A 27,218-nucleotide genomic window follows, 5' to 3' on the forward strand; every position below is an offset into this window, starting at 1 on the left:
GCAGGGAGCATGCACGTGTGTCTCTTCTGTTCTCACTCTCTTCCTGTAAAGCCATCAGAATTCAGTCATGAGGGCTGCACTCTAATGAGTTTATCTAATCCTAGTCATCTCTAGAAGCCCCCACCTCTAAATACCATGGTCAGTTTAAATTTCCACCCTTTTAATACCTCACAATGGGATTAAATTTCAACACTTGAAGCCTGGAGGGACACCGCAACCATACCACAGTACCTTCTTTGACTGAAATGCATTTGTGGGCTTCAGGCATGGCAAACCCATGTTCTATTTCCCTATGTAAGGGAGCTCTTCTCCCCAAAAAGGCAGATCTGCAGTGTTGGGCTCATTGATCCTTGTCATCTGCCCCCTCAGGTGACTTGAAAGAGCAGAGGAACAGTTCATGTTGGCCAAAAAGCAGCACCTTAGGAAGTAAGGGTTCTGTCTACAGGATGGGATGTGTAGCTGAGTTCTGTGGCTGAGTGGTTCCATCACATGGGAAGTTAAGATCACCTGACTGTCTTGACCTCCTTGTGTCCCACAGGCCAGATGGGGGTATTCCAATGTTTGGGTAGATTAATCCAACTTCAGAGAGGAAATTGGGTTGCTACTCCCCTGTGGGGACAGGGAGGGATGTGCATGGGAGTAGGGAATTACTGGTATATAGGATGGTATTCCACATCCTGCAGTGCAGGTCATTGAGAGATTTCAGCAGCCCAATAGAGACAAGATCTCAAAGGGCTCAGAAACTGCAGGTGTGAAGGTGTGGGTCATCCACCAGGGAAAGAACTTTGGCTAATGTCAGTATGCACTGAAGGAAGAGGGAAATGGAATGGGTGAGAGAAAAAGAGAGTGATAAATACAGCAGATTCTCACTATTCATAGTAGTTATGTTTTGTAGAATTTCTGTGAACATTGAATACTGAACATTGACCATAAATTCAAGGTTGAGTTCCTGTGAACTTTCTTTCATGACATTATTGTCAACTGATCTACAGGTAACCTTGTTCAAATTGTGCTCCTGTTTGAAGGCACTTTATTCAATATATCTTATCAGTTCATCAGTATTGAATAGCCAACAGCACTGTAACTCTAGCCTGAGAGAAGATTTAATCTAACACAAGCAGTTTTGGCACAAGGCACATCCAGGTCTTGCACCTTGCAAGGACTAGGCCTTGCTTCAGCATTTCACATTGGGGCCATTCTAAGAAACAAAATCAACAACTGAAAGCACAGAAGTATGAAAAATGTGGTGCTTAAACAACTGCAAAAAAGAACACTTGTTTGCTGTATGAGTTTAAATGAGAAGGTGGACCAGGAATGTACCACTCAGGTAACTCAAAATTATCACCACTCTGGGTGTCCATGAATCACCACAAAAGTGCCCCAGGAATTGATTTTGGGGTTGCAGATCAATTTTAGCAAGTAGAGGAATTTTTGAGTATGGATCCTCGAATAGTGGGAATTGACTACATTAGGTTTGGCCTGGTGACCAGTTTGGACTGGTGACCAGTCTGGTGGTGGCACTATGGCTGTGGGTCTTCTCATTTCCCTGGACCCTACAGTTTTGCTACGGCATGCATTAGCTGTGCTTATCCTACTGGCTTCACTGACTGGACTGGGGGTCAGGAGGAGCATTGGTGCCCTGAAGAAGGGAGAGGGGAGTGCGTCCATCCCTGGCCAGCAGGGATGAGGAAAGTGACTTCATCTGTGTGGTAGCTACCTCAGGTCATAAAAGTGAGTTACACACAGGTGAGGGAAGGATTGGCCTTAAGGAGTTAAGGGAGTCACTAGGCTGGTCCTGTTTATTGTCACTTTGGCCTCCTGCCTTTCTGATTTTGCTTTGTGTCCCCAAGGCCACCTTGCAGGGTACATTTCCTAAGCTCCCAGAGGCATTTGGCTCTGGCTGATCTCAGTTAAGAGGATGCACCTGGCAGGAGACCAGGAGAGATCAAGAAGCCTGAGTGAGCTGCCCTCCACTCTGTCTCAGGTGGCGCATGTGTGGCACCTCCCTGGTCCTGCCTTGTTGGCACTGGAGAGGCTGAAGTGACTCTGGTTTGGCCCCTTGCTCTGCCTCCCTTCCCTCTTACCCCTCCCATTGCCCTCTGCTGCTGTATCCCCTGGCTGGTTTCCAGATCCCTGAATGGCATTTTAGCTCTGCCATTGCCAGCTCTTTTACATACATAGCATGGGCCAGGCATAGTGGTGCACACCTGTAATCCCAGTACTCAGAAGGCTGAGGCAGAAAGATCGCTGTGAGTTTGAAGCCAACCTGGGTAACATAATGAGTTCAAGGCCAGCTTCAACTACATAGTGAGACCCTGTCTCAAAAAAAAAAAAAAAAAAAGCATGGTTTCTGGTTTTCTGATCTGCCCCTGACTGATGGTAGGTGCTATAACTTGACTCTGCAATGGAGGAAATATAGATGGGATCACATAGCTAATGAGCAACTCCAGGAAAGTCAAGCCCAGGCTGTAGGTTGCATCCCCCAATGACAGCCATCCTGCAGACCAGACTGCCTTCAGGGTCCGTAAAATCAAATCATTAGGGGTGTTCCTTGACACTAGAGCTCCAAATGTGTTGGTTTAGATACTTAGCATGATTTTAAAAAGTCAGATTGGGCTGGGTGTGGTGATCCACACTGATAATCCCAGTACTGGGAAGGCCGAGGCAGGAGGATCACCATGAGCTCAAGGCCATCCTAAACTACACAGTGAGACACCCCCTGCCCGGAAAAGCAAAGCAGGACCTGGTGGCACACGCCTGTAATCATAGCATTTGGGAGGCTGATGCAGGAGGATCACTGTAAATTTGAAGCCAACTTGGGCTACCTAGTGAGTTCAAGGCCAGCCTGAACTACATAGCAAGACCCTGTCTCAAAAAAAAGAAAAGTCAAATTTAGGAAGAGAATTGTCTTAGAACAATATTGTACACATATCCTCCTTTGCAAGTAAAGGCTTCTTTTGAATGAATATTTCTGGAAAAAATCATAAAGGACCATGAAATGAATATAGTTGTGAGATAGAATTACCCCCAAAGTTGAAATTTGGCTTTTGGACATTTTGTTTCACCCCAGGCTGTATGACTGGATGAAGACCAGTCATTCTCTCCATGCCCCTTTGCTTCCTCAGCTGCTGCATGTCCATGGCCGTTTGATCATCTGGTGGCTGTGGCCAGTCTCATTTCCGTTCCTCCCCTGTGGAACTCACAGTTCAGTTAACTTCTCCTTGCTGTGCTTTCTTTTGGTTGCTTCTTTTATCCCCTCCTCCCAAACCATATGGGAAAATGCCTCTCTTTCCCTTGATTGCCTTTTCTTTTTTGCAGTACCAGGGTATTTATACTGCGCTAGATCCCCAATGTTTTCTTCCTTCCTTCCTTCCTTCCTTCCTTCCTTCCCCCCCCCCCATTTTGATTTGGGGTCTCACTAAATTGCCTAGGCTGGTCTCAAATTTGGGTTCCTCCTGGCTCATCCTCCCCAGTAGTTGGGAATACAAGAATGCACCATCATGCCCAGTTCCTTGATTCTTTTGAGAGTTAAAATTATGACTGTGAGCAGTGCTGCTCCACATACACTAAGGCAGTGATGTGGGCAGAGAGGTAAAGTGAGACGAAATAAGAAAGGCACACTTGACTGTAAGCCAAGAGTCCTTGGCAAGACCCAAAGTTCTCTTCCAACTGGCTCACATCATCACATCATCACAGCACCGTCTTCTCCATTAGTGAAACCCTCAAAACCAGCATTCAAGATTTGCAAAAAATAAATAAAAATCAAAATTCTGTTTTATTTGGTCACTAATTTTGCAGCCATATTGAACCATCCCTCCAATTTCAACGAGGTAATATTACACTTACACATGAATCAGGAAACATTTGTTTGGTTCGCTCCCATGGTAACTAGCATAGTCTTATTTACTTCTGTAAGTGTATTTTGAGCTCAGAGCAAGGAATTTATGCTTTATGAATCTTTTATGTGTCACCTTTCAGTTTGTAAGGCTCTCAAATAATGTGTTTTTTGCTTGTCAAGAGTACTTTGTGATAAGACATAGAAACAATCTAGTTACCAGATGTAGAAAATTAAAATGCAGGGTGGGGGATTTAGCTCAGTGATTCCTCCACCTGCCTTGCAAGCGCCAGGTACCAAGTTCGATCCCCAGTACAAAAAAAAAAAAAAATTAAAATGGAGACTTTCCAGTCAAATTTGAATTGTAAGTAAATTAATATGCATATATTTTAGTGCAAATATACATCATATATGTCTAATATACAATATTTTAGAAACACTTACATAAAATATTATTTGTTATTTACCTGTCATTCAAATTAAACTGAATACCTTATTATGCTTTATCTCCAATCAAACAAAAACCAAACCAAATTGTTTGTTTTAAAAAATTATTGAACAGACCTTTCAGCAAGACAGCTAACAAGAACCACGAGACCTCTTTGAAATTTATCTTTTCTCTGCTTTTGCTCACTGTTTGGTGTATTTTTTTTTGGTACCGGGGATCGGACTCGGGTCCTTGCGCTTGGGCAACTCACTGTTTGGTTAAGACACTGGAGAACAACTTAATGGTCGAAAAGTATTGGCAAGTCAAATATTTATAATTGTATCACCTTTCAGGTAAGAGAAAAGAGTTACTAAATTAACAGACTGAAAGCAGAGGATCAAGAGTAAATTCAGAAGAAAAGAAAAGCTTCCTCTCTGTTGATCCGCGTGTGTGTGTGTGTGTGTGTATGTGTGCGCGTGCGCACCCGTGTGCATGCACGCGCATTTTAACTCTGGTCTGCAGGAGAGACAAAAAAGACATGCATCTTGTTTGTTGCTGCTGCTGGAACCCAGAGAGCTGACTCTGTGCTGTCTTTGGAACATTCACCCTCCTGAACTGCCGTGAAGCTGATTCTGATGGGGTTGGAGAAAGATAAGATTATAAAAGCATTGTCTTAAACTCAACTTTGGAAGTTCTCTCTCACTGCTTTCCCAATCTTTCATGTCATAAAGAGCTATTTCAAACTTTGTTTATCTGTCTTTTTGGCATCTGTGAAGCTCTGAAGTTGGGGTAACAGTATGTTTGATCACCTAGAGGGAAAGGTGAAAATGGACAAATTGTTAATAAATCTCCATATGAAAATATCAGAATGCAAGAGAAGACATTAACCAAGGTGAGCAGCAAGGTATTGAGGGCAGGTGAAGGGTGGAGGTGGTCTGAGGTAAGATCTGTGGAGTTTCAATAGATTTGGAGGGAGATACAGTGCTAGTTAGGGACCTTTAAGCAGTCCTTGTCCTTCAGGGTCCCCTGAGAAAGTGGGTTGCATCTGTAACCCTCACAGAGTTATGAGCAGGACCACACTCCACACTGCAACCTTTAAGAAAATCTGCTAAGGGAGCAGAGTGCAAAGAAGCAATCCTGGAATTCTGTATGTTTCAGGCAAGAGAAGGCACAGGGTCCAGCTTCTCCTTCTCAGACGCTTAGGCTTCTGTACTGGGGGAGCAGTAGTAAGGAGCACATGGTTGAAACCTGCAGTGAAGCCATGCTAGCGAGGTCATGCCTGAGTCAGGTTGTGCTCAAGGTTGGCTCTGGGGTCCCTAGTCCAAAGTCAGCCCCTAACAGGGCCTGTGACCTGCATCTACTCTGGAATGAAGTCAGTCTCCAGGTGTTCCCGGAGTTGTAGGATGTTAATACTTGGAGGTCTTCACTTCCCTGTGGGCCAACCTCCCTTAGTGCATAACTACTTTATGTAGACTCAGTTATTCTGACATCTGGCTCTATACCCTTTTGTGATCCTATGATGAGCTTCGAAGGGGCTCACAGTGGCATAGGGGTGGGACTGAGGTCCATTGGAGCCTCCAGCAAGGTGCTGATGGAGGAGGAGCAAATGCAGCACTTGTGTCCTGGTCTCAGAACCCACACCTTTGTAACCTCAGCAGATGACAGTGTCTACACTCAGGGCTATATCACCTGGCTCTGTTGCTCTCTCTTCCCAACTGTGTGACTTTGGACAACTCTTAGTTTCCTCTTTCAAATAATAGAGAAAGTAAAGGTATATCAATTAGTGTTCACTAGGGGAACAAATTTAATATAATAAAATATATGATTATACAGCATATAAAAGATTGACTTAGCAGGTGTACGATCGCAGCCTATGAAGTCAGAGATGGAAGAATGCAAAAATGGCCGTTTGTGTACTATAAAGCCAGAGGATCCAGTTGAAGGTCAAAGTCTTAAAGCTCAGTGGAGATTCCAGTGTGAGTCAAAAGGTCTGTGTTGCAAGGCTGAAAAGTCTGCACTGGAGGCCTGAACAAACTGGAGATGAACATCCGAAGGCAATGGGCAAGGCTGGAGTGCCTCCAAAGAAGCAAAAGTAAGACTTCCTTCTTTCCCTTTTTATTCAGTCCAGGCTACAAGACAATTGGTTGGTGGCATCCACATCCAGGGTGAGTCTTCCCTCCTCAGTTTGCAGTCTATACATCAGTCATCCACAGACACACCTGGAACTGTGCTCCACTAATCCACTAGGCATTCTTAATCCATTCAAACTGACATATCACAATTAATGATCACAGTCCACCCCTTGTGAACTTGACAACCATACACATCTTCTTAAACCATATTTAGTCTCCAGATACAATAGCAAGTTCATAGTTATACCTGACGTGATACAAGTCTCCAGCATACCAATGGAAATACACTAATTCCTTCCCCAGAATAGAAGCAAAGTTTTTCTTTGGGTGATGCTTACTTCTCTCCTTATAACTTAAATATTATATAGATTTAATAATATTTAAGAACTAATATTGTCTATCAACATTATGTTACAAAGAAAGAAACAGATAGTTGCTTAATACATAAGTATATGTGCATAAGCATATTAACAAAATAAGAAAGCAATACTCATGACAGAATCCTCATTTCTGTAACTGATCATGTGGTCATAGCTAGTATTTATAACTACCTCTTCTGCTACCCAGTGTACATTTCCTTGGCCTTCATCAAGCACCTCAGGTGGTCCTGGTTCTTTATCTGGAGGGGTGACCTGTGCCTTTATTCATGAAAGTTCTGGGACACTTGTCAACCTGCCTGGATTGAGTTGTTGTAGTTTCCCATTGACTTATATAACAGGGTATGGTAATGCTATGAGGTGCCCTAGGGATCTCCTGCACTCCAAATATATTCTTCTTTCCCTCTGTTGTGGAGTAATAGTCTAATTTCCCCTTGGTAGTTTGGATCAGTCATCCTCCCAAACACTGTAACTCCATTTTTAGCTTGTTTACTCAGAGGCATAAGGAACCCAAATGACCAGAGGGAAATCTTAGCTTCCAGTTCACTGGATGCATTGTTGTTCTTCTTGATACCAGCCCTCTACCCACCCCTAGAACTAAGACTTCTAGGCTAGCAGAGCATAAGGTTGTGAGAACAGGAAGTAAAACTTTTGCTAGTGGGTCAGTAAGAATAACGGTAAGTGGTACCACTTCCACTTCCACTCCTTGATTCCGGACCTGGCTTACAGAGAAACAGTACCATATAGTGGATGCTGATTCAAAGCATATATAGCCTTCTGGAGAACCTTGCCCCAGCCCTGTGTGGTATTGTCACTTAGCTGGCACTGTAATTGCATCTTTAAAAGGTCATCCCACCTTTCTTTCAATCCATCTGCTTCTGGATGGTGAGGACCATGGTAAGACCATGAGTATGAGCCCATTGCCTCACTTCTTTGACCATAAAATCTGTGTCTTGGTCAGAAGTATTGGTGCATAGAATATCATGATGGTTAATGAGGCATTCTCTAAGTCCACAAAAGATAGTTTTGGCAGGAGCATTATGTGCAGGAAATGCAAATCCATACCTGAAATAAGTGCCTATCCTAGTTAAGACAAAGTACTGTTTTTTCCATGAGGGAAGCAGTCAGATATAATCAACTTGTCACCAAACAAGGCTGATTGCATGATGTGTCATATCAGGTACTCAATATTGGTCTCTGCTGCTGTCATACTGGGCTTTCAGCAGTAATTATAGCCAGATTAGCCTTGATAAGTGGAAAGCCATGTTGCTAGCCTATGCATAGCTGCCATCCCTGCCACTGTGAACACTTTGTTCATGAGCCCATTAGGCAATGACAGGGTTGGCTGAAGGGAAATGTTGACTGCTATCCACTAAATGGTAATCCTATCCCCTTGATTATTAGCATCTTCTTCTCCAGAGGTCACCTTTTGGTAAGCATTTATGTGAGATACACATATCTTTATATCTTTCATCAGTATGGAGAGGTCTATCTACATACCTAATAAATGTCTCTGTCACCAATTTTTCAGTCATTTTCCTTCCAAGTCCCTGACCATCTGGTCAAACCGTTGGCTATAGCCCATGCATCAGTATATAGTCACACATCTGGCCATTTTTTGTCCAGGAAAAAAATGTATGACCAGGTAGACTGAACAAAGTTTGCCCATTGTGAAGACTTCCCTTCACTACTGTCCTTCAGGCATCTCTAGCTCATTCACAATGGGCCATTTTTTGATCCAGACTTCAACCAGGTAGCTAAATAAACTATTAATAATTTTTAACTCCACTAGCTCCAAAATTATACTCTAAATCTAGTTAATGGGTCCATATTGAAAAGCTCAGTTTGAGCCAGGTTTATGTTTCTTCCAACTTTATTCCACACTCTTTAAAATCCATTCCCATATTTGTTATTCAGACCTCTGCTTATAGGAATTTTTTAAAAACCCTTGAGAAGTTCTTCAGGAATATGGCAAACCTTTTCATGGGTCATGCTGTATATCTCACCTTTAGGAGCTTTCTGGGATTTGAGCCTGGCTATAGGCCTAGGGGCAAAAGTGGGTGTATGTTGAGATGTATCACCACCATTTGCTCAGTAACTGTACTAGGAATGGCATTACTTTCATAGGCAAAACAGGATTACTTTCCTCAAGTATACCGGGAAAGGCCAGCACTACGCGGGTTGGGGTTGGGGACGCCTCTGGCATGGAGGGTGGGGAAGTCTTTCTTCTGGGAAATAATCTCATCAAGATTCAGGAGCTCAGTGTCCCTGGCTTCATCCAGTTTCTCCCAAACATCTCCATCCTGATATACAAGATTCCATTCTTTTCTGAACAGCACCCTCTTTTCACTTCAGATACTCTTTGAGGCAGTGTTAAACTTACACTGTAATTCAGTCAATCAAATTACGAGGGCTTGTGCTTGGGTTTCTGCGACTTCAGCCCTGTGGCTAAAGGGGAGAAGATTCTTTTTTCAGGACACACTGAGAAACCTTTAGAGTCTTTATATGTGTTTGGGAATTTGAATCTTTGAACACCTTATTTTCCTTTATTAATTTGTCTTCACCCTTAGAAGACTTTAGATTGTTTATGTATGTCTGGAGCTCATAATTTTCCTTTACTAGTTTGTCAAGAGGTGCAAAGGGCATTATCCTTACATTTCCCATTCTTCCAAAAATATTAAAAAGAATTATATATAGAGTCACTAATTCCTTGCATTTCACAAGTGGTGAATTACAATAATCAAATGGCTCTTTGTTGTATATTACTTTAAACAGTTCATACCATGGATTATCAGTACTCTCCACATTATTAGAAAAAGAGACCATGGCAACTTTCGATCTTATTAAATTATCCAACTCCAGCAATCACTAAACTGATGAGAGAAATTCATCCTTACATTTCTATTTCTCTGTAACCACCACTGTCAATACCAAAATTTATTAGTTAGGGGTTCACTAGAGAAAGATTGAATATAAATATATCCTTTATGTATGATATACAAAATATAAATGTATCATTTATATATTATATATGTACATATATGCATATGATGATATAAAAGATTTACTAAGCAGTCTTACAATGGCAGCCTATGGAATCAGGAAGGGAAGAATGCAAAATAGCCATCTGCATACTGGAGAGGGAGGATCCAGTTGAAGGTGAATGGCCTGGAGCTCCCTGCAGAGTCCAGTGCAAGTCCACGTCAGAGACCAAAAGGTCTGCACTGAAAGGCTGAAGAATCTGCACTGCAAACCTATCGGTTGGTGCCACCCACATCCAGGGTCTTTATTTCTTCTTTGGATTTTTTTTTATCATTTTTCCCCATTAACTTTATTGGTACATTTTAGGTATAAAATATAGTTACATACATCATTGGGATCTTGTACCATTACATGAGTATCTTGGTTCTTATTTTTTTTCCCCTTCCCCTGCCCTCCCTTCACCCCCTCCACCCTTCCTTATTTGCAAAGACTTTGTTTCCATTTTTTTTCTTTTCTCAGATTTTTTCTTTTCCTTTCTTTCCTTTCCCCTACTCCTCCCACTTCGCCTACTCCTTTAGACCTTTTCTTCCTAATACACAATATCATTATACATTTTTTAAATTACAATGTCAAAATTTAGAGAACATTACCACAGCTTTTACAGAATTTAAAAGGATATAGAAATTATATTATAAAAATCCTTTTTGAAATAAACTTGACAACTTCTAAGAAGTACCGTGGAAGACAAATTAATGAAACTGATTCTGGGGGAAATATAAAATTTGAATAGCACCTATTAAAGAAAGTATATTCCTAGCTTGAAAACCTACCTATATGACAACAATAGGCTCATATACATTTTAACTGATAAATTATATCAAACATTTAAAGCAGAAGAAAGAAGGAACACTTCTCCCCTCATTTTAGGAAATCAGCATTGTGCTAATACTAAAACTGGATAAAGATAATAGAAGAAAAAAGTATGAACATAAATAAAAATTTGTTTAACAAAACAAACTCTTATAAGTCAGATCTGGCAGTATGTAGAAAGTGGTTTTATTATAGGGATGGCAGTGTTGCTTCAGCATTGGAAGATCCACCCCCATAAGTTATCATTTTAACAGAGGAAAGGAAAAAGCCATGTGATCCTGTCACTAGTTGCAGAAAAAGTATTGGACTAAATTCTACAACTGTTCATGGTGAAAGCTATCAGGAGACTAGAAGTAGACCAGAACCTTCTCAACAGATAAGCCATGTACTCCATACTTCCAGCAAAAATGCCTTATATGAACGGAAAAGATACAATGCTTTCTCCCTAAGGTGGGGAACAAGGGTAGATATGCCTACTCTTCATCTGTCCATTAAACTTTGAAAATAGGCCCAAACCAAAATAGTCTGGCAATAAAAAGAAGCAATTAGCATACGATTGACAAGGTAGAAGTAAAATCTTTATATGTAGATGAAATGATCATCTACAGAGAAAATACTAAGAAATCTCTAGGAGCCCCTAGAACTTGTATTTGAATTTAGCAGGATTAGAAAACACAAGGTATATATAAAAATTCAGGTCTATGTATACTTGCTATAAATGAAGAATTGGATATTGAAATTTAAAAGTTATGTAGAAGTACAAAGGACCTAGAAAAGTAAAAAGAAAAAAAAAACAGTGTTGAAAGACATTTATTACCTAATTTTAAGACTTCCTCTAAAGCTACAGTAATCAAGGCAGTGTTGGCATAAGGAAAGACATATAGATCAATGGAATGAAACAGAGAATCTAGAAATAGAACCATACATATATGGTCCACTGAGGTTTGAAAGATTATTTAACATTAACATTTTATAGAACATAAACTCAATTCAAGAGCAGAGGAAAAGATAATGTTTTCAGCAAATGGTACTAGAACACCTGGTATCCCTGTGTAAAAAATTAACCTCAACCCTTTATTTCCATACATAAAAACAAGTTGAAAGGATCTATGAACCTAAATATGAAAGACTAAAACTATAAAACTTTAAGAAGAAATTATAAGGGAAAATGTTCATGTATTTAGGGTAGGTAAGAATTTCCTAGGATACACAAAACATGACGTATAAAAGAAAGAAATTGATAAATGAGATTCTATCAAAATTTAGAACTTTAAATGACATCACTAAGAAAATGAAAAGTATTCCTTAAACAGACCATATTTATAATACATATATAGGGTTGGAGATTTAGCTCAGTGGTTTTGCCGCCTGCTGCGCAAGTACAAGGACCCAAGTTCGATCCCTGGTACCAAAAACCAAAAAAACAAAAAAACATATAATACATATAACCTAAGATCAGAATATATATAAAACTCTTACAGCTCATCAATAGACAACCCAATTAAAAAGTAGACATAAGAAGATGATAAATAGCAAGTACAGATATGTATTGACTTATCATTGTCATGACTTTTTCTTTTTGTTGGATTCTCCCCCTTTGTCTTCAATTTCTTGTCACACTCAATGGATTAATTCTGCTGGGCTTCCTGGGGTTGTGATCCTTGTTGTCTTTTCCTAGGATTTTGTCTAAAATTTTTTGGAGTGCTGGTTTGGTTTCATGAAGTTCCTAAGGTGCTCTTTGTCATGAAAGTATCTTATTTCACCATCAATTTTGAAAGATAGTTTTGCAGGGTACATCAATCTGGGTTGGAGACTGTTTTCCTTTAGGGCTTGAAATGCATCACTCCAACCTCTTCTTGCCTTGAGGGTTTGCATTGAGAAGTCTGCTGTGATTCTGATGGGCTTTCCTTTGTATGTGATTTGTTTCTTTTCTCTAACTGCTTGCAGAACTTTGTTCTTCTGTTGGGTTTCTGGAATCTTAACAATTATATGACTATGTGTAGATTTTTTTTGATCAAGGCTAGTTGGAGTCCTATATGCCTTCCTTATCTGTATGTCAAGTTCTTTTCCCCTCCTTGGGAAGTTTTCTGCCATCACTACTGTGAACAGTTTTTTAATGTCATCTGCACTCTCTCCTGTTTCTTCATTGACTCCCATCAGTCTTATGTAATTCTTCTTTGCATCGTCTAGTGGCTGCTGGATTGATTTCTCGTAGTCCCCTACTATTTTAAAGCAATTTTTCTTTTCCTGGTCACTAATTGCAATCTTATCTCCTATGTCTGAAATTCTGTCATCACATTGGCTCATTCTGCTGTGTAAGCTTTCAATGGAGTTTTTAATCTCCTGGAAATCTGTTTGTATCTGTTTTATGGATTCCATTTGTTTCCTATGTTGGGATTCCATCATGTCCCTCAGTTCCTCTATTCTTTTATCTGTGCCTTCTCTAGATTTATTAATCATGTCTGATACTATGAGAACAATCTCTGCTGTTATCTGAGAAATTATTTCTTATTTTATTTTTTCTAGATCCTCTTTTGTTGCCAGCTCAGGGAGTCCAGGTGGTTGCCTATCAGAGTGTTCCATCTCGTTTCCCTTTGGGGTTGTTCTCGGTGATGTGGAAGTCTGGTTTTGAGACTAGTTTTCGTGTCTTCTCATTTTTGACGGGGGGGGGGGTGTTGCTGGTACCCGCCCAGCTCACCTCCTGTGGGCTGGGGAAGGGGATGTTACTTCCTTCGGGAAGCCTCCTCCGGGGTGCTGGGAGCGGCTCACCTCCTGTGCGCTGGGGAAGGGGTCTTTTTTGGAATTTGACCTACATGTCAGTCATCCACAGACACACCCAAAACTGTTTTCCACTAATCTACCATGTGTTTCTTAATACATTCAAGCTGACATATCACAGTTTTCATAAAAATCAAATGATATTATTCCCATGAAGTGTTGGGAGTGTTTCATAATACTCAGTAAGTGTACAATAATATCAGTTATGTCAGGATTTTGATAGTAAGGTGATATTTATCCAGGTTGATGTTCATTGTGCAAACTTATCACGTGTATACTGGTGACATCTAAACACTGGGCTACGGTCAGTGCATGCTCTATTTTTATTATATGTGCTGCTGAAGTGAGCACATATGCTCTATTTTTAAAAACAGTTTTATTAAGATACAACTCAAAGGAGAGTGAAAAATATTCTAGATCTGGAATGTGGGCCAGGATTTAATTAATAGAAACATTATTGGACATGTAAATCTAAAATTAGGATTTCATTTATCTATCCTTTCCTAGCATTAGAAGGATGTTTGCTTATTTTGATATACAATGGCATTTAAAAAATTAATATGCAGAAGACACTAGCCTAAATTAAACATTTTGCAATAAATCTATTATTTTGCCTTATACCTCTCTCATGAAGATATTCAATTAATTCTGAGGCAATGCAGTGTAATAGAATTATGTTATTTCCTTTTAATTATTTACAAGGAGCTAAGTAAAGTTATTATAAAACACTCAACATTTTGATCATCAAATATAAGTATTCATTTTCTTTTGCTGCTTCATTTCCGGCACAGAATTTGAAATGGGCAGACACTAATTTTACTGTTAAACACTGTTGGCCCTTGTATTTTCCAGTCTGTCATTTATACCATTCGAATAACAAAGTTACCCTCTTTTGATTATTTGTTGTCTATACCTCCTGAGCTTGGATGTAATACTCCCAGATCACATAAATAGTACTTTTTCTGTCAGAATGACATTTCTCTTTTTTCCATATTAAGGAATTTTAGGTTGAAAACACTCAGGAGCACTTCCTCTATAAGGAAGAAACAAAAGAAAACCAAACCAAATGTCTCACAGCATTTTCCCTGTTGGTATTAGTCCCACCTCCACCCATCATTGCTGCCACTCTTCTATAAGGCAGAACATTCTAGAAGTGGTTCCTGGGTGCTCATTTACAGCCAATGAAATCAATTTCTTTTTAACCTAACTCATACCCCTGAAAAAAGGTGAGCTGTTCTCTGACAGGCCACTTAAGTGTGGCAGCTTTAAATTACCAGAAATTCAGAAATGCTCTCAAAACCTGTAGTACTCGGACAATCTTTATTAATTTTTAAAAAATTTCTTGTTTACTGAAAAAAATAAATCAATAAGGTGAAAGTATACCTTACTGTACTTCATAGATTTTCTTGTACATGAATGGCATTACTCATAAAATCTTAAAAATATTCTAATTTTGAACTCCTCTTTCTTTAACTTTATTTCTAAGGCCTTACATTTTCATGTAATTCCATTACTATTTTAAGCCTCTAATTATTCAAGATAAATGAGGCATGATTATTACATGACTTAATTAGACAGCCTAAGTATCTCAAATTGTCAGTCATAATTCAAATATTAGGTATTATTATTGTAAACATTGTGGGAAACTGAAGATAAGTAAGATTTACCATAATTAGATTTCCAAAACTGAGATAAATTATGGTAGTGCATGTTTAATATTAATAAGATATATGACCGAACACTCACTACCCATAACATCCAAGATTAGTTAAGTAGATGTTATGGGTAGTGAGTTAAGTAAATGTTAAAGGGTAGTGGGTACTAACTATGCCATGTGCCTCACTGCAACTGGAAAGGTATGAATTATCTCAATTATTCTGGCAAAAAACTGAGGTTCTAAGAGGCTCAATAAGTTGCCCAGTGACATTTAAAAGGGCTCCTTAAGAAGGACAAGATCTTCCTCATCCCTGGATCCTAGGCTCTTGTCCTAACACCTGAAATACCTATGTGTGCCTGCTATCGTTTGGATTGTAAATGGTTCCCAAAAGTCCATAAGTTAAGGACTCAGTCCTCAGTTTGGTTCTATTGGGATGGAGTGGAAACCAGACCCAGATGGGGTCTGGTGGGAGGTCTTCTGGGGATATCCCCTTCCTCTCTGGCCCTTCCCCAACTTGTCATTTATTTTGGGAATGGCTCCCTGTCTAGCTCCCACTCCTGATTGTAGGCATGTGGCTTTGGCAGAACTGCTGGGCCTCCCTTTAACCCCACATCCAGACCACAGATGGCTGGTTCAGGGGGATGGATGGTATCTGCTAGGACTTGTTCAACTAGAATTGAGGAGGAACCAGCCTTGACCTTTGCAGACTGCACTGTGGGGCTAGAGCTATTTGTCCTTGTTTGTGGTCAAGGAAGCTGGCCACGTGGAAAGGAAGGAGGCCACAGGTGGAGAGAAGATTTCTGTGGGTGTCAAGGTTGCTACCAGCTGTCCTTGAGGCCAGCTATAGCTATGACCTTTTTACATTTGCCTGCTCAAACTTTTCTTCAGATTCCAGATGCTGTAATATTTCTTTATTCCTAAACGGAGTTGGGTTTTTGACATTTGATGTTAAAAATGCACAATGTATACAAGATTAATTTGTTAGGTATCATGTCAGCAATTTATTACTAAATTGCATTCAGACGTGCATATCTGCTGTGTTTGACTTCAGAAGCTGAAGTAGCTATAGAAGGTGGAAGAAGAGGTCTGAGCGCTTCCAGAGCAAGGCAGTTGCCATTGTCCCCTGCAGTGCTGCTTCTGATAACTGTGCTTACGCCTGAGACACGCAGCCTTTACCCATACAGGTATCCACATATGTTCTCTCCTGACCAGTCCTTACTTTCTCTAGATTCTGTGCAGCTCATCACCCTATGCATGTTTCTTATCATAATAATATACTTCTTTATTTATAGTTTAAAATATATTTTTAAGTAATTATAAATTTAAATGTGTTCATTGCTTTCTGAGAACATATTGGGAGGTGAAAATGTTCTCAGAATGTAATGTGCCTAATCATTTTCCTGGTATGTAGATTCATGCTTTCTTCTCAGACTACTACTTTAATTAAACCATGTAAAGTTTATGTGGCTTCAGCTTGACATTGCTGCAGGCATTTTGAGTTGAACTGGCCATGACTGCCCCAGAGTAATCCTAGTTGTTTTTCCTACAGAATTTCCCAGCAAACTATAACAGACAAAATCATTAGAGGGGGATGTGGAGCTTTACATCTAGACCCTGGTTCCAGAGAAGTGCCCAGTTATCTTAAGATAACTGGGAACATTCCATCTAGGATGAGGTTGCTTTTGTCCTAAGTCACAAAAACGCCCTCCTTCTGACCCAAATTGTTAAGAATCTAACTCCTCTTGCTGCCCCCCTGGAATATGCATCTGTCAGTAAAAACCCCTAAAATAGAGTGGTGCAATTCTGGACCTGCCTGCCTCTTTCTTCTGCCTCATGGCACTTTGGGACCCGTCCTCATACATTAGGACTGAGACATTCTAAAATGGAGCTCAAAGGGATCTAAAACTCCAACTTATTTTGTATTTATTCTTTTTTCTTTTACAAACACTTGAGTTAGGTATACTTTCCCCTTAGCAATGTGTGGAAACCACAAGGTGAGGGCGCCCTAATAGAAAAGTGTTCTGAGTTTTAGTGGCTCAGCAGCATATTCTGCTGCTTGGGAGAGAAATTTCCTCTTCAGGAGCCTTCATCATTAATCTGCCCAAATACAACAAACTGGAAATTTTCCCTGACACATTCAGTTTTTGGATGTGTTTCACAATTTCAAACAAGTTGGCTACTTCCCCCAGTATAAGTAGCCAACTTGTGAAGGTCCTATACTTGCATGACTGAAGTTCTTGCAGAAACAATGACTTCAAGGAAGCAGAAAGTGCAAGCAAATGTTCCCACAGGGAGTTGTGCTCCTGCACGGAGTGTTATGGGACAAGTGTTTCCCATGGCAGCAGCTGCAAGGTCTCAGCGACTCTGAGACACAACACTTCCCCCATCTCCTCCAGGACCTCTTTTTAGACAGAGTAGCTCTCTCCTCTGCTTGGTTTCTTATTGCTAATTTCTAAGGCTCCCGCGTGCCTTGATTTTTCTCATAGCACTGACTGTCTAAAAGTAATCACTGTGAACTTAAATAATGTGTAGGGAATGGTAAAAGGTGCTTTTTATGCAACCCGATTCACACAATTTCAGTTGATCAGATAAGGCCCACGGGCAGGGAGGAATGCTATAGTGGCCCAGTTTACACAGCCTGGGTGTGGCAGGGCCTGTGTCCTAGCCCAGCAGGAATTTAGCCTCATCTGTTTGAATGTTACTAACTCCAGAGAGTGCAGTCAGGCCATGGTGACCCACAAAGTTGTATCTCTTCCTTGCCAGGACTGCCAGAGGAGACATCACAGGTGGCTTAAACAACAGGAGCTATTCTCTCACAGATCTGGAAACTAGAAATCTGAGAACACAGTGTTGCAGGATGGTTTCCTTCTAAGGCTCTGATGGGGAATCTGTCTCAGGCCTCTCCCTTGGCATGTGGAGGTTGCTGGTGATCTTTGGTGTTCCTTAGTGTGTAGAAGCATCACCCCGATCCCTGCCTTCATTTGAATATGCTGTTTTCCCTGTGTGTGCAGCTGCATCCAAATACCCCTTTCTCATGAGGATGTCAGTCCTGTTGGATTAAGGTCCACCCTAATGACCTCGTTTTAATTTGCTTACCTCTAGAGTCCCTTTCTTCAATTAAGGCCACAATCTAAGGTACTGGGGGTTAGGCTCCAACATTTAAATTTTGGAAGATATATCCAATCTGTGAGAGGCCCTTGCCTGGTATTCTACCCTGGGTCTGTGGAAGCTGATATGCACCTGTAGGGGCCATGAGTAACACACAGCAGCAATGTGCATAGATTTCCGTTGCTTGCCTTCCACAACACAGGGCTCCATTGCTGTGCCCATAGAGAAAGAGCAGAAGTCTCCAGCTCCAGAAATTAAGCCTCTAAGTGCATAATTTGGCTGTGCCTTTTAAATCAGATTGGCCAAATTTCAATAGCACTCACCTTTAAATTCTTAGGTAACAGCAGAGTTACCACAACGCTTCTTGAATGTCTTTCTATTTCCAGGCCCTGAGAAGAAGGAAGAAAAGGGCTGATATCTAATACTTAATAAGAATTTACTTATGTAATCTCAGTTAATCCTCACAACCTGCCCATGAAGTAGGTTTCATTAGTTTCCCAGGGCTGCCATTAAAATACATACACTGGTTAGCTTAAACAAGAAAAAATCATTCTCTCACAGTTCTGGAGGTGAGAAGTCCAAGATCGAGTTGTTGGCCTGACTGTGTGTGCTTCCTCGGGAGACTCAAGGTGGGTTGGGGCTGGGTTTGGGGTGGTGGTGGTGATGTTGGAGCTGCCTCTCCCAGCTTCCGGTGGTGGCTGCTGATCCTCTCCACTGCTTGGATTACAGATGCACCACTCTAGCCTCCTTTGTCTGCACATGGCCGCCAGCCCTGGGACTCCGTGTGAATCCCCTCTCCTTGGAAGGACATTGAAGCTATATTTAGACCCCACCTGAATCCAACAGAGCCCAATTTCATTTACTTATGTATTCAACATCTGCAAAGAGTTTATTTCCACATAAGGCACCATTCATATATCTTTTTGAGGAACTCAACTAATCTTCAACTTTATTTTATAGATGACTAAGCCGAAGTTTAGAGCAGTGATGTCATTTGTCAGGTTTGAGTTTGTGAGAGGGCAGAATTGGGATTAAAATCCCATTCTGGCCAGGTTAGAGCCAGTGCTTCTCCTGCTCATCCATGCAAGGCCCCTCAGACTACTGGCATCACCCTCCCCACAAGCCCTGCTCCAGAGCATCCAGCTCAATCCATATGGTCAAAGTCCTTCCACAACAAACTTAGGTTAGTACCCACAGGGTTTTGTTCTAACAGCTTCAGGTTACCAATACCTCCTCTGTGGGAAGGTAACACTCTAATGGGAATCCTGGATGGTGAAGGCAGCTTTACCTGGGCAGCCCTGGCCATTGCACAGGCACTGATGTAAAGGACTCTGCAAACCTCAGTCAAACCACGTCATCAAAGAGGGCCTGTCAGGCACCAGTGTGCTTTCAGAAGTGGGAACAAAGGAGCAATTGGCATTGCTGTTCTGTTACTTGACCAGGTATTCTAGTTAACAGGCAGGGAGACTATGTCCTTGGAGCCACAGAACTAATTGTATTCTTTGAAGTAACCCTAATCCTGAAACCACAAGAATAACTAAGTGCAAGGCTTTTCTCCCTATTTTGGCTCATGACTTCTACTCTTCATAGCCTTAATTTGTATCCCAAACTCCATAGGCTCATTAGCCTTTTTCATAAGCTACTACTGAATGCAAACATCACCATATTCTGATGCAACAGCCTCCCTCCTGTATTAGTATAAACAGTAGCATTCTGAATGAAAATATCCCTCTGCTGCCTCCACCTGTCATTACCAAAGCACACATGAAAGCCCCAGCAGGGTCCACAGTTCTTGCAGTTATATTACCCAAACCAGGAGCTTCTGGTACAATATAGATTTTTATAATTGAAAACCCACTAACACAACATATATCCTATTCATTTCTTATGCCATCCCTGTGAGGATTAATGATAACAAGCTTTTCTTAAAATCCCTTGAGGCATAGCCACACAGCACTAGAGATGGTGCTATTCTGACCTAAACACCATGAAGCTTTATGAGAGTCACAGCCTCAGTTTCATGTCACCAATACTCTTCTGTTTTAGAATCTCAAACTGTGAATAAATTCATAGCTGAATAATATTATTAGTCTGTGGACTACAAATAGTACTTCCCTTAGTAGCAGTGTGGTGGTTCTGGTTAATTGATCCCTGTCCCCAAGACCCTGGGGCTAGGAATCATGGACACGGTGCTGCCTCTTGGTTGCAGAGAGAAAATTGCCTGAGGGTCCTCCATTATTTCCCAGATTGCTCTCTATACCCTAGTTTATAATCCTGGAAAGCTCCTGGGAGTTAAGAGGCTGAGCTTCCCCTGAGCTCTATCTGAGTTAGATTAATTTTTAGTCAGGGTCCACACCCAGGGCAGAGGTAAGTGGCACAAAGGGAAGTGCTCAGGCCTTTGGACTGGCAGGGATTTCCATGTTCACATTCTTCCCTCTTGTGTTCTGTGGCTTTTTGTGCTCTGTTAGGCAAAACAGGAGAGATGGATGCCCCCTCTCCCAAAATAGGATATCATGACATACCAGGCCTATTTCACATTGTACTGGCTTCTCAAATCCAGAGGGCCCCTGGAACCGTCTACAGTAGGGCTTTTAGAAAGGATATATTTAAAATAAATGTTTCTCAATTCAAAAATAACCTTTTTTTTAAAAGTTAAATTTCAGGGCTAGGGCTATGGCTCAGTGATAGAGTACTTGCTTCGAATGTGTAAGGCCCTTGGTTCAATCCCTGGTACTGGAAAACAATTCAGTTTTTTATATGGGAAAAACATCATAGAGGTGTTTACTAGGCATCTTGAACTTTCTAATGCTGTTAGGTCTTGGAATTCCCAGCTCCTTCTTTTCTTTCTTCTTTTGTAGAGCGAATGGTGCACCAAATATGCCCCTTGGGAAAGTGTGGAAATGATTCCATGCTTATGTCTCAAGTAAATAAACGTGTTGGGAGCATATAGATTGCCTCATTTTTCATATAAAATGCACATTTGTTTACATACAGATCAGTATTACACATGTAATTTTTTTTGAGACAGGGTCTCGCTATGTTGTTCAGGTAGTTCAGGCTGGCCTTGAGTGCACTATGTAGCCCAGCCTGTCTTCAAACTAGCAGTGATCCTCCTGCCTCTGCCTTCTGAGTGCTGGGATTACAGGCATGCACCACCACACTTGGCTTTACACATGTAATTTCTCAATGTTGTGGCCTCAGGATCTAGTATGGAAACTTAGAGAATGCAGGATGTAACAGTTAAAAATGTGTTGGATGCTTAGAGCCTATGAAATATTTTCCCTGTATATTTAATGGGACTTACTAAAGAATCTCAAAATTTAAGTAAGTGCTATATAAATGAATCTTAAAGAGATAAATGTCTTTTAAACAACATGTAAAAAATAATTGTTTTAACAAATGCCTTTATGATGTAAATAATTACAACTCAGTTTAGCGAATCTGCTGAGCTCACTCGTTATAGTGGTGTCAGTAGGTTCTCTAGTGGCTCTGAGGGATTCATGGGAGAGGAGAGAGCAAACCACGTCAGTGTGGAGACAGAACAAGACAATAGCAAAAGACAAATGTTTAAAGCAGCAACCATGCAGCGAACTCACCAGAACCTTGGACTTTCACATGGGATCTTCATTACTATTCCTCTAGTTACAAAACAAGCTGGACAGCCAGATTTAAGGTGCTAGAGAAATGGAGACTATGGCTCCCTCTGCTGATCAACACATTAAAATTCTGAAAACATTTGGTGCCATTTATTGAAAAGTTAAACACATGGCAGTAAAGAATAAAATGAGTCCTGTCTTCCTTATCCTCTCTAGATTAATGGAAAATGTTAAAATAAGAATAACCACTCCATATATTTTAGAATACTATGTAAATCTTTGCCTCTATTCCCCATTTCAGTAATATGGGGCACATCTGAAGAAGGTAAGGAGTGGGCTGCACCTCACACTGGCTGAGGAAGTCCAATGTATTTAAATTCCTTAAAAACTCAAGAGCTTAGTAAGGAGTGACTGCAACTCCCTTTTGTAGGGAATGGGCTGCATCTCACACTGCCTGAGGAAATTTGTTGTTTGTATGACTGGTCACCCAACTCTATCTCAGGCCCTTCCACTAACTAGCTGCCTTACTCATAAACTAACTAAATGAACCATCTTCTATAAAAGGAGGTGGTCTACTCCCAGGTGAAAGAGTCTATTTGCAAGTAAAAAGGGAAGGGCTGAACCAATTTGCAGGTAAGAAGGAATTGCCCAGGCTTCTTGTATTTTGGTAGAAAAGACAGGAAAAAATTAATCTGGGTTTGTGTTCTGAAGCTGCAGTTTTTATTTTTAAAATTGTGATTTTTCCTGGCCTCCTTTCTACCTATCTTTATTTCTTCTATCTCACTTCAGAATCACTTAAAGTTCTCCACATTGGGACCTCATCATCCATAACAGTATAGTTCCCACTCTGGGGATAATAGTCCTTACTAGAATAAATCTGATCCAGTATTTCTTTTGCTACCAGTGCCTCCCTTTCCTGGAGGATTAAATCCTTCCCTTGACCAGGGATGTAGCTCAGTGGTGCCATACCTGCCTGGCAAGCATAAGGTCCAGTACCACACACACACACACACACACACACACACACACACATATACACAAACACACATACACACACGCACAAACTGTTTTATGTCTAAATCCTTCCCTTGATGTGTAAGAACTTTGACCACTTGTCTTTAACTTGAGACAGGAAAGTAGGGCATGGTCAAGACTGGCTGAGAAAGGAAGTATGATGAGATTTTGGAATATGTGGGTGGAATAGTTCCCAAAGCCCTGCCTGTGGACTTCTCATGGAAACTCGAGCAGGTTTTTGATAGAATGGCCTAGACCTGATGTCAGCCTGAGGAGTGGGTGATACAAAAAAGATAGCCCACACTGAGTTTTTAGCCTCTGTGTCCTCTCTTGCATGGTGGCCCACCTTCACGCTGTGTGGTTATTTCTTTTCTTACTTTTACTTTGCCCAGACTTGCTCTGCAGAGCCAGTTTCTTTTCCTACCTTTAATAAAATCTTGCTACCGCTTGTACTTGTCTTGACTTAATTCTTTGCTCAGGGCAGAAAGAACCTAGAAACACCTCTAGAAGGAGACTCCACTATCCCAGAATCTGTAACAAATCCATCAGTTGCCAAACTCCACTGCACACCTTTACTTTATGTCTAATGGAATCCTGTGATAGTCAACCTGACTCCATTTGTATAAAGTCAAGTGATTCTGGGTGGTCACCTTCCCCTTCCCCCATGAGAGTCCCCTCAGTTAATACATGACAGACTGCCACATCCTGTGTGAATCTGCAACTATGTTATCTTTACTACCATGTAAACAGTGTACTCTTTACCTGTGTAAGTTTGCAGCTATGTTATCTTTACTATCTTGTAAACAGTATGCTCTGCACCTGTGTGATATTTTCTTTCAATTAAACTTTGTGAAACTTTCCTTGACCCCCACTAATTTAGCAAAGTTCTGTTCCTGTGAAATTAAACTTGCACACCCCCTCTCCCTGAGCCTTCCACAATTAGAAGAGCCATTTAAAAGGATCCCAAAAGCTGCTTTTCCTTTGTCAAGAATTTTTCTGGCATGAGTCACTCTTGATCACTGGCTTATGACAATAATAAAGGACTCAACTTGATTCAGAGTGTGGTAGATCTCTATAGTTCCAATTCATCCAGCTCTATAACGTTGGAGGCCCCAGGGAGATAGACACTCTATGTGTGGACTGACCTCGCTGTGGTCCCTCCCGTCTGTGGCAGCAAACTATATGGGAGGCCCCCCTGAGATGTTCCAGGGCCCTGTAGTCTCACTGCCAACGCTGAGGAGACCACAGAAACACCTGAGACATCCCCCAAAATTTCCGGAGTCCATCTGGTCTGGCCTGAAGGTAAGGATCCTTCTGTTCTGGTGGGAACAATAGTCCTTGAGGAAGGCATCCCCTAGGCCCCTCCTAAGGTTAAGACACTGACTGAGGTGACCTTCTGGTCTGGTCTGTTCTGGTCTGGCTGCAAATCAGCCAATCTGGGAAATCCCTGGGGAAGGGTTTGGAATGTTTTTAATCTCTCAATGATTGCTGTATGAATGGGTGTATGACTGGAAATGGACAGTGTAAGCTATAGACCTTTCCGTCCATGCCCCATGACAAAGGGGGAGATTCTCCCCGCTTGGAGTTACGGGGTCTGAATGAGGTTGTACTGTGATTCCATGGATGCATCTAAGGAAGGCCAAGTGGGTACTCTTGTGATGAGATAAATACACCCTAAAGCCTGGATGGTCCTTAAAGTGGCCGAGAGGCCTGTGGGCAGTCAACTGACTGAGTGCTTCTTCACAGAGAGGAACACCCCCTCCCTTTGTCACGACATTGCCGCGGACCAGCCGGGGCAAGTCGAACAGAACCTGAAACGGGGCGTGAGGATTGAAGAAAAGAAGACAAGGGGGCTCCCAGGCAAGACCGAACAACTTTATTGACTTTACTGCTCTCTTTTATAGCACTCAAGAATAGAAAACATCTTACATAGGGCACATCTGGAAATTCCCCAGGCCTGAGACAGTCCCGTGTTTTCTTTTCCCTAGCTCCGTGTCCTTGTGCTGCTCTTATCACTTTCTCCTATGCCTAACTTCTTCAGAGCTGGACAGCAAGCTCTACAATATTTCACTTAACCCTTTCATAGGAAATCCAAGTTGTCCATCTTAATACTTATAGAGCTGTTGGCTCTCCACACGACATCATTCAAGGGTGCACCACATAAGTACTAAAAGATTCTCTCTATGTCCTGACACCCTGTTGTTTCCGGACACTCGGATCTGTCTTCTTTCTCTGAATTGTGGCTGATCTCTTGCTGCCAGGACTCCCCTGACTGCTTTCCCGCTGAGTCTGACTAGGTTCACCCTTCTGTTCTGTTATGGGATATCGGGTTGGTCACTCTGCCTGTGACAACTTGGGCCTTCTTTTTGGCCTTCTGACCTATTTAGGATTAGCTTCTTCCTTCACTCCGTCTGCCGAATGACAGAACATCCCTGCTTCCTGTCAGTGACAGGTCCCCTCTTCTTTCTAAAGCTCTCTGCTGACTCCCTTGGGCCGGGAATTCCACTCTAACCTAGTGTCTCTCTCGATCTCCCTCGGAGTGCCCTTGTTGTGCCCCTTCTTTTGCCTCATCTTCCAGCCCTACATGGTTTCATCAGGGTGCTGTTGTTTTCCTCCCAGGTTATTGTCATCGCCACCCAAAGTCTCTTCATTCCTCTAATTGGCATTTTGCCCCCTCCCTGGCCCTCTGGGCCCATCTGGATTTTGCTCCTGCCCCATCTTTTCTGTCATATTGCCTCTTTTCCTTCTGCCCTACCACCTGGCCTAACCCCCCAATGAATATGCTTGGGGACCTCTCAGACTCCTTCATTTCCTTAACTATTTCTACTGCCAGCCTATCCCGAACTTTGCTCATCAACCCCCTGCCCCCCACCGTCTCTCCTCTCTCAACTGTCTTCTTGATCCCACTCACCATCCATCTCTTTGGACCTGCTGTTCCCAAAACCCCTTTCTTCCCCCTTACCAGGCCCTCTCCCTCCTCGACCTCACTGTTGACACACTCCTGACTCCACTCAGACACCTGGCCTTCTGGTGTCTCTTTCTATATCAGGAGTGGCTCTATCAATGTTGCCTCTGGAAGTGCCCAAATTATCCTGGACCCAGGCCCCACTTTCCTGGTTGTAACTGGTCTTGTGGGTCCCACCATAGGACTGCGCACTTCGGATCCCCACTGCCCTGTGAATTTTTGTTCTGCCTTCTTGAGCTGCTCCCCCACTGCTCTACTGGCCTTCCTTCCCCCTGGTCATCTTAACTGCCTTTCTTCTTGGCATTGGATTGATGTCAGTGGTTTCTGAGGACTGCTTGCTAGTTGAAAGAGGGTCCTTCTAATTGTCTCCTGGACCCTTTTGTTTGCCTTTAGTTTCCTGATTTGCATATCCTGACTTGCCCTCTTTTTACACTTTAGTACCCCTTGAACTTGTCCCTACTATGGGGTCCTATGCTTCTCGACCTTCCTCCCCATTGACTTGCATGCTTAAAAATTTCTCCTCAGGATTCCCAGGTGACTATGGGGTTAAGATGTCAAAGAATAAGCTCTGCACCTTCTTTGAAATTGACTGGGTCTCTTTTGGAGTGGGTTAGCCTTCAGGAGGTTCACTAGACCCAGCCCTAGCCCAGGTGATCTGGAGGGTAGTCACCTCTGACCTCTACAACTGGAAAACTCAGAATCCACCATTTTCAGAGAAACCTAGGTTCTAATATCTTTGACAGAATCTATTTTCAGGACTCATCTGCCAACCTGGGATGTTTGCCAGCAACTAGTACTGACACTCTTTACAGTGCAGGACAGGGAACAAATTAGGGCTGAGGCTAGAAAGGCCCTATTAGGAGGGTGATCTGAGGAGGAGGAGGAGGCACAGGAAATGCTGAAGCAGGGCTTCCCCTCAGAGCATCCAAAATGGGATACAAACATCTCAGGTGGGTACCAGTTACTGACCACACTTTGAGTGGTTTTAAGTTCTGTCTAATAAACTTCTTTATGCCTCTTAGTGAAGCATTCTGAAAATTCTTTTTCTGTGATGGAAGTCAGTGAACCTGCATCCTATGCCATAGGTGAGGTGAGTCAAGATTCCTCCTCTCCACTTTGGGGACCTCCTTGGGTCCTGTCTGGTGATACCTTCACTGTGCACATTTTGTGATTTAATTCTACCTAACTAGCTATATTCCCGACCCACTCCCAAGCCCAATTTGAAGATCTTCGCTCTAGATTCTCATACTTGTATATTGTTTTCTTGTCTACAAGGCAATAGGAGAACCAGACCTGCCAAAACAGTTAAGAGCTTTTTAAATGGTACTCCCTGTTTAAAAAAATTTTATTATACATGAATTTGGCATAGAATGTAATGCCTGTGAATTTGTAATATGCATTTTTTTGGTACTAGGAATTGAACTCAGGACCTTGTGGTTTTGAGGCAGGCATGGTGCCACTGAGCTAAATTACTAAT

At 41.8% G+C, this 27,218-nt stretch overlaps 1 long non-coding RNA gene across 2 annotated transcripts in view; it reads left to right on the forward strand.

The window, feature by feature from the left end:
- Window positions 1-26,952, forward strand: part of LOC106010817 (uncharacterized) — a 48,316-nt gene extending 21,364 nt beyond the window's left edge. The window contains exons 2-5 of one of the 2 annotated variants that reach the window (XR_015443098.1): window positions 4,616-6,354; window positions 16,110-16,242; window positions 18,728-18,795; window positions 18,896-26,952. This is a non-coding gene — a long non-coding RNA (uncharacterized LOC106010817). Of the gene's footprint in view, window positions 16,243-18,727; window positions 18,796-18,895 lie in introns of both variants that reach the window. The other variant, XR_015443097.1, reaches the window with a different exon arrangement.
- The last annotated feature ends 266 nt before the right edge of the window (window positions 26,953-27,218 follow it).

Source organism: Heterocephalus glaber, unplaced genomic scaffold (assembly GCF_053883595.1).
Source record: "Heterocephalus glaber isolate CG9 unplaced genomic scaffold, H.glaber_assembly_v1.0 deba00000331, whole genome shotgun sequence".
NCBI classification, from domain to species: Eukaryota; Metazoa; Chordata; class Mammalia; order Rodentia; family Bathyergidae; genus Heterocephalus; species Heterocephalus glaber.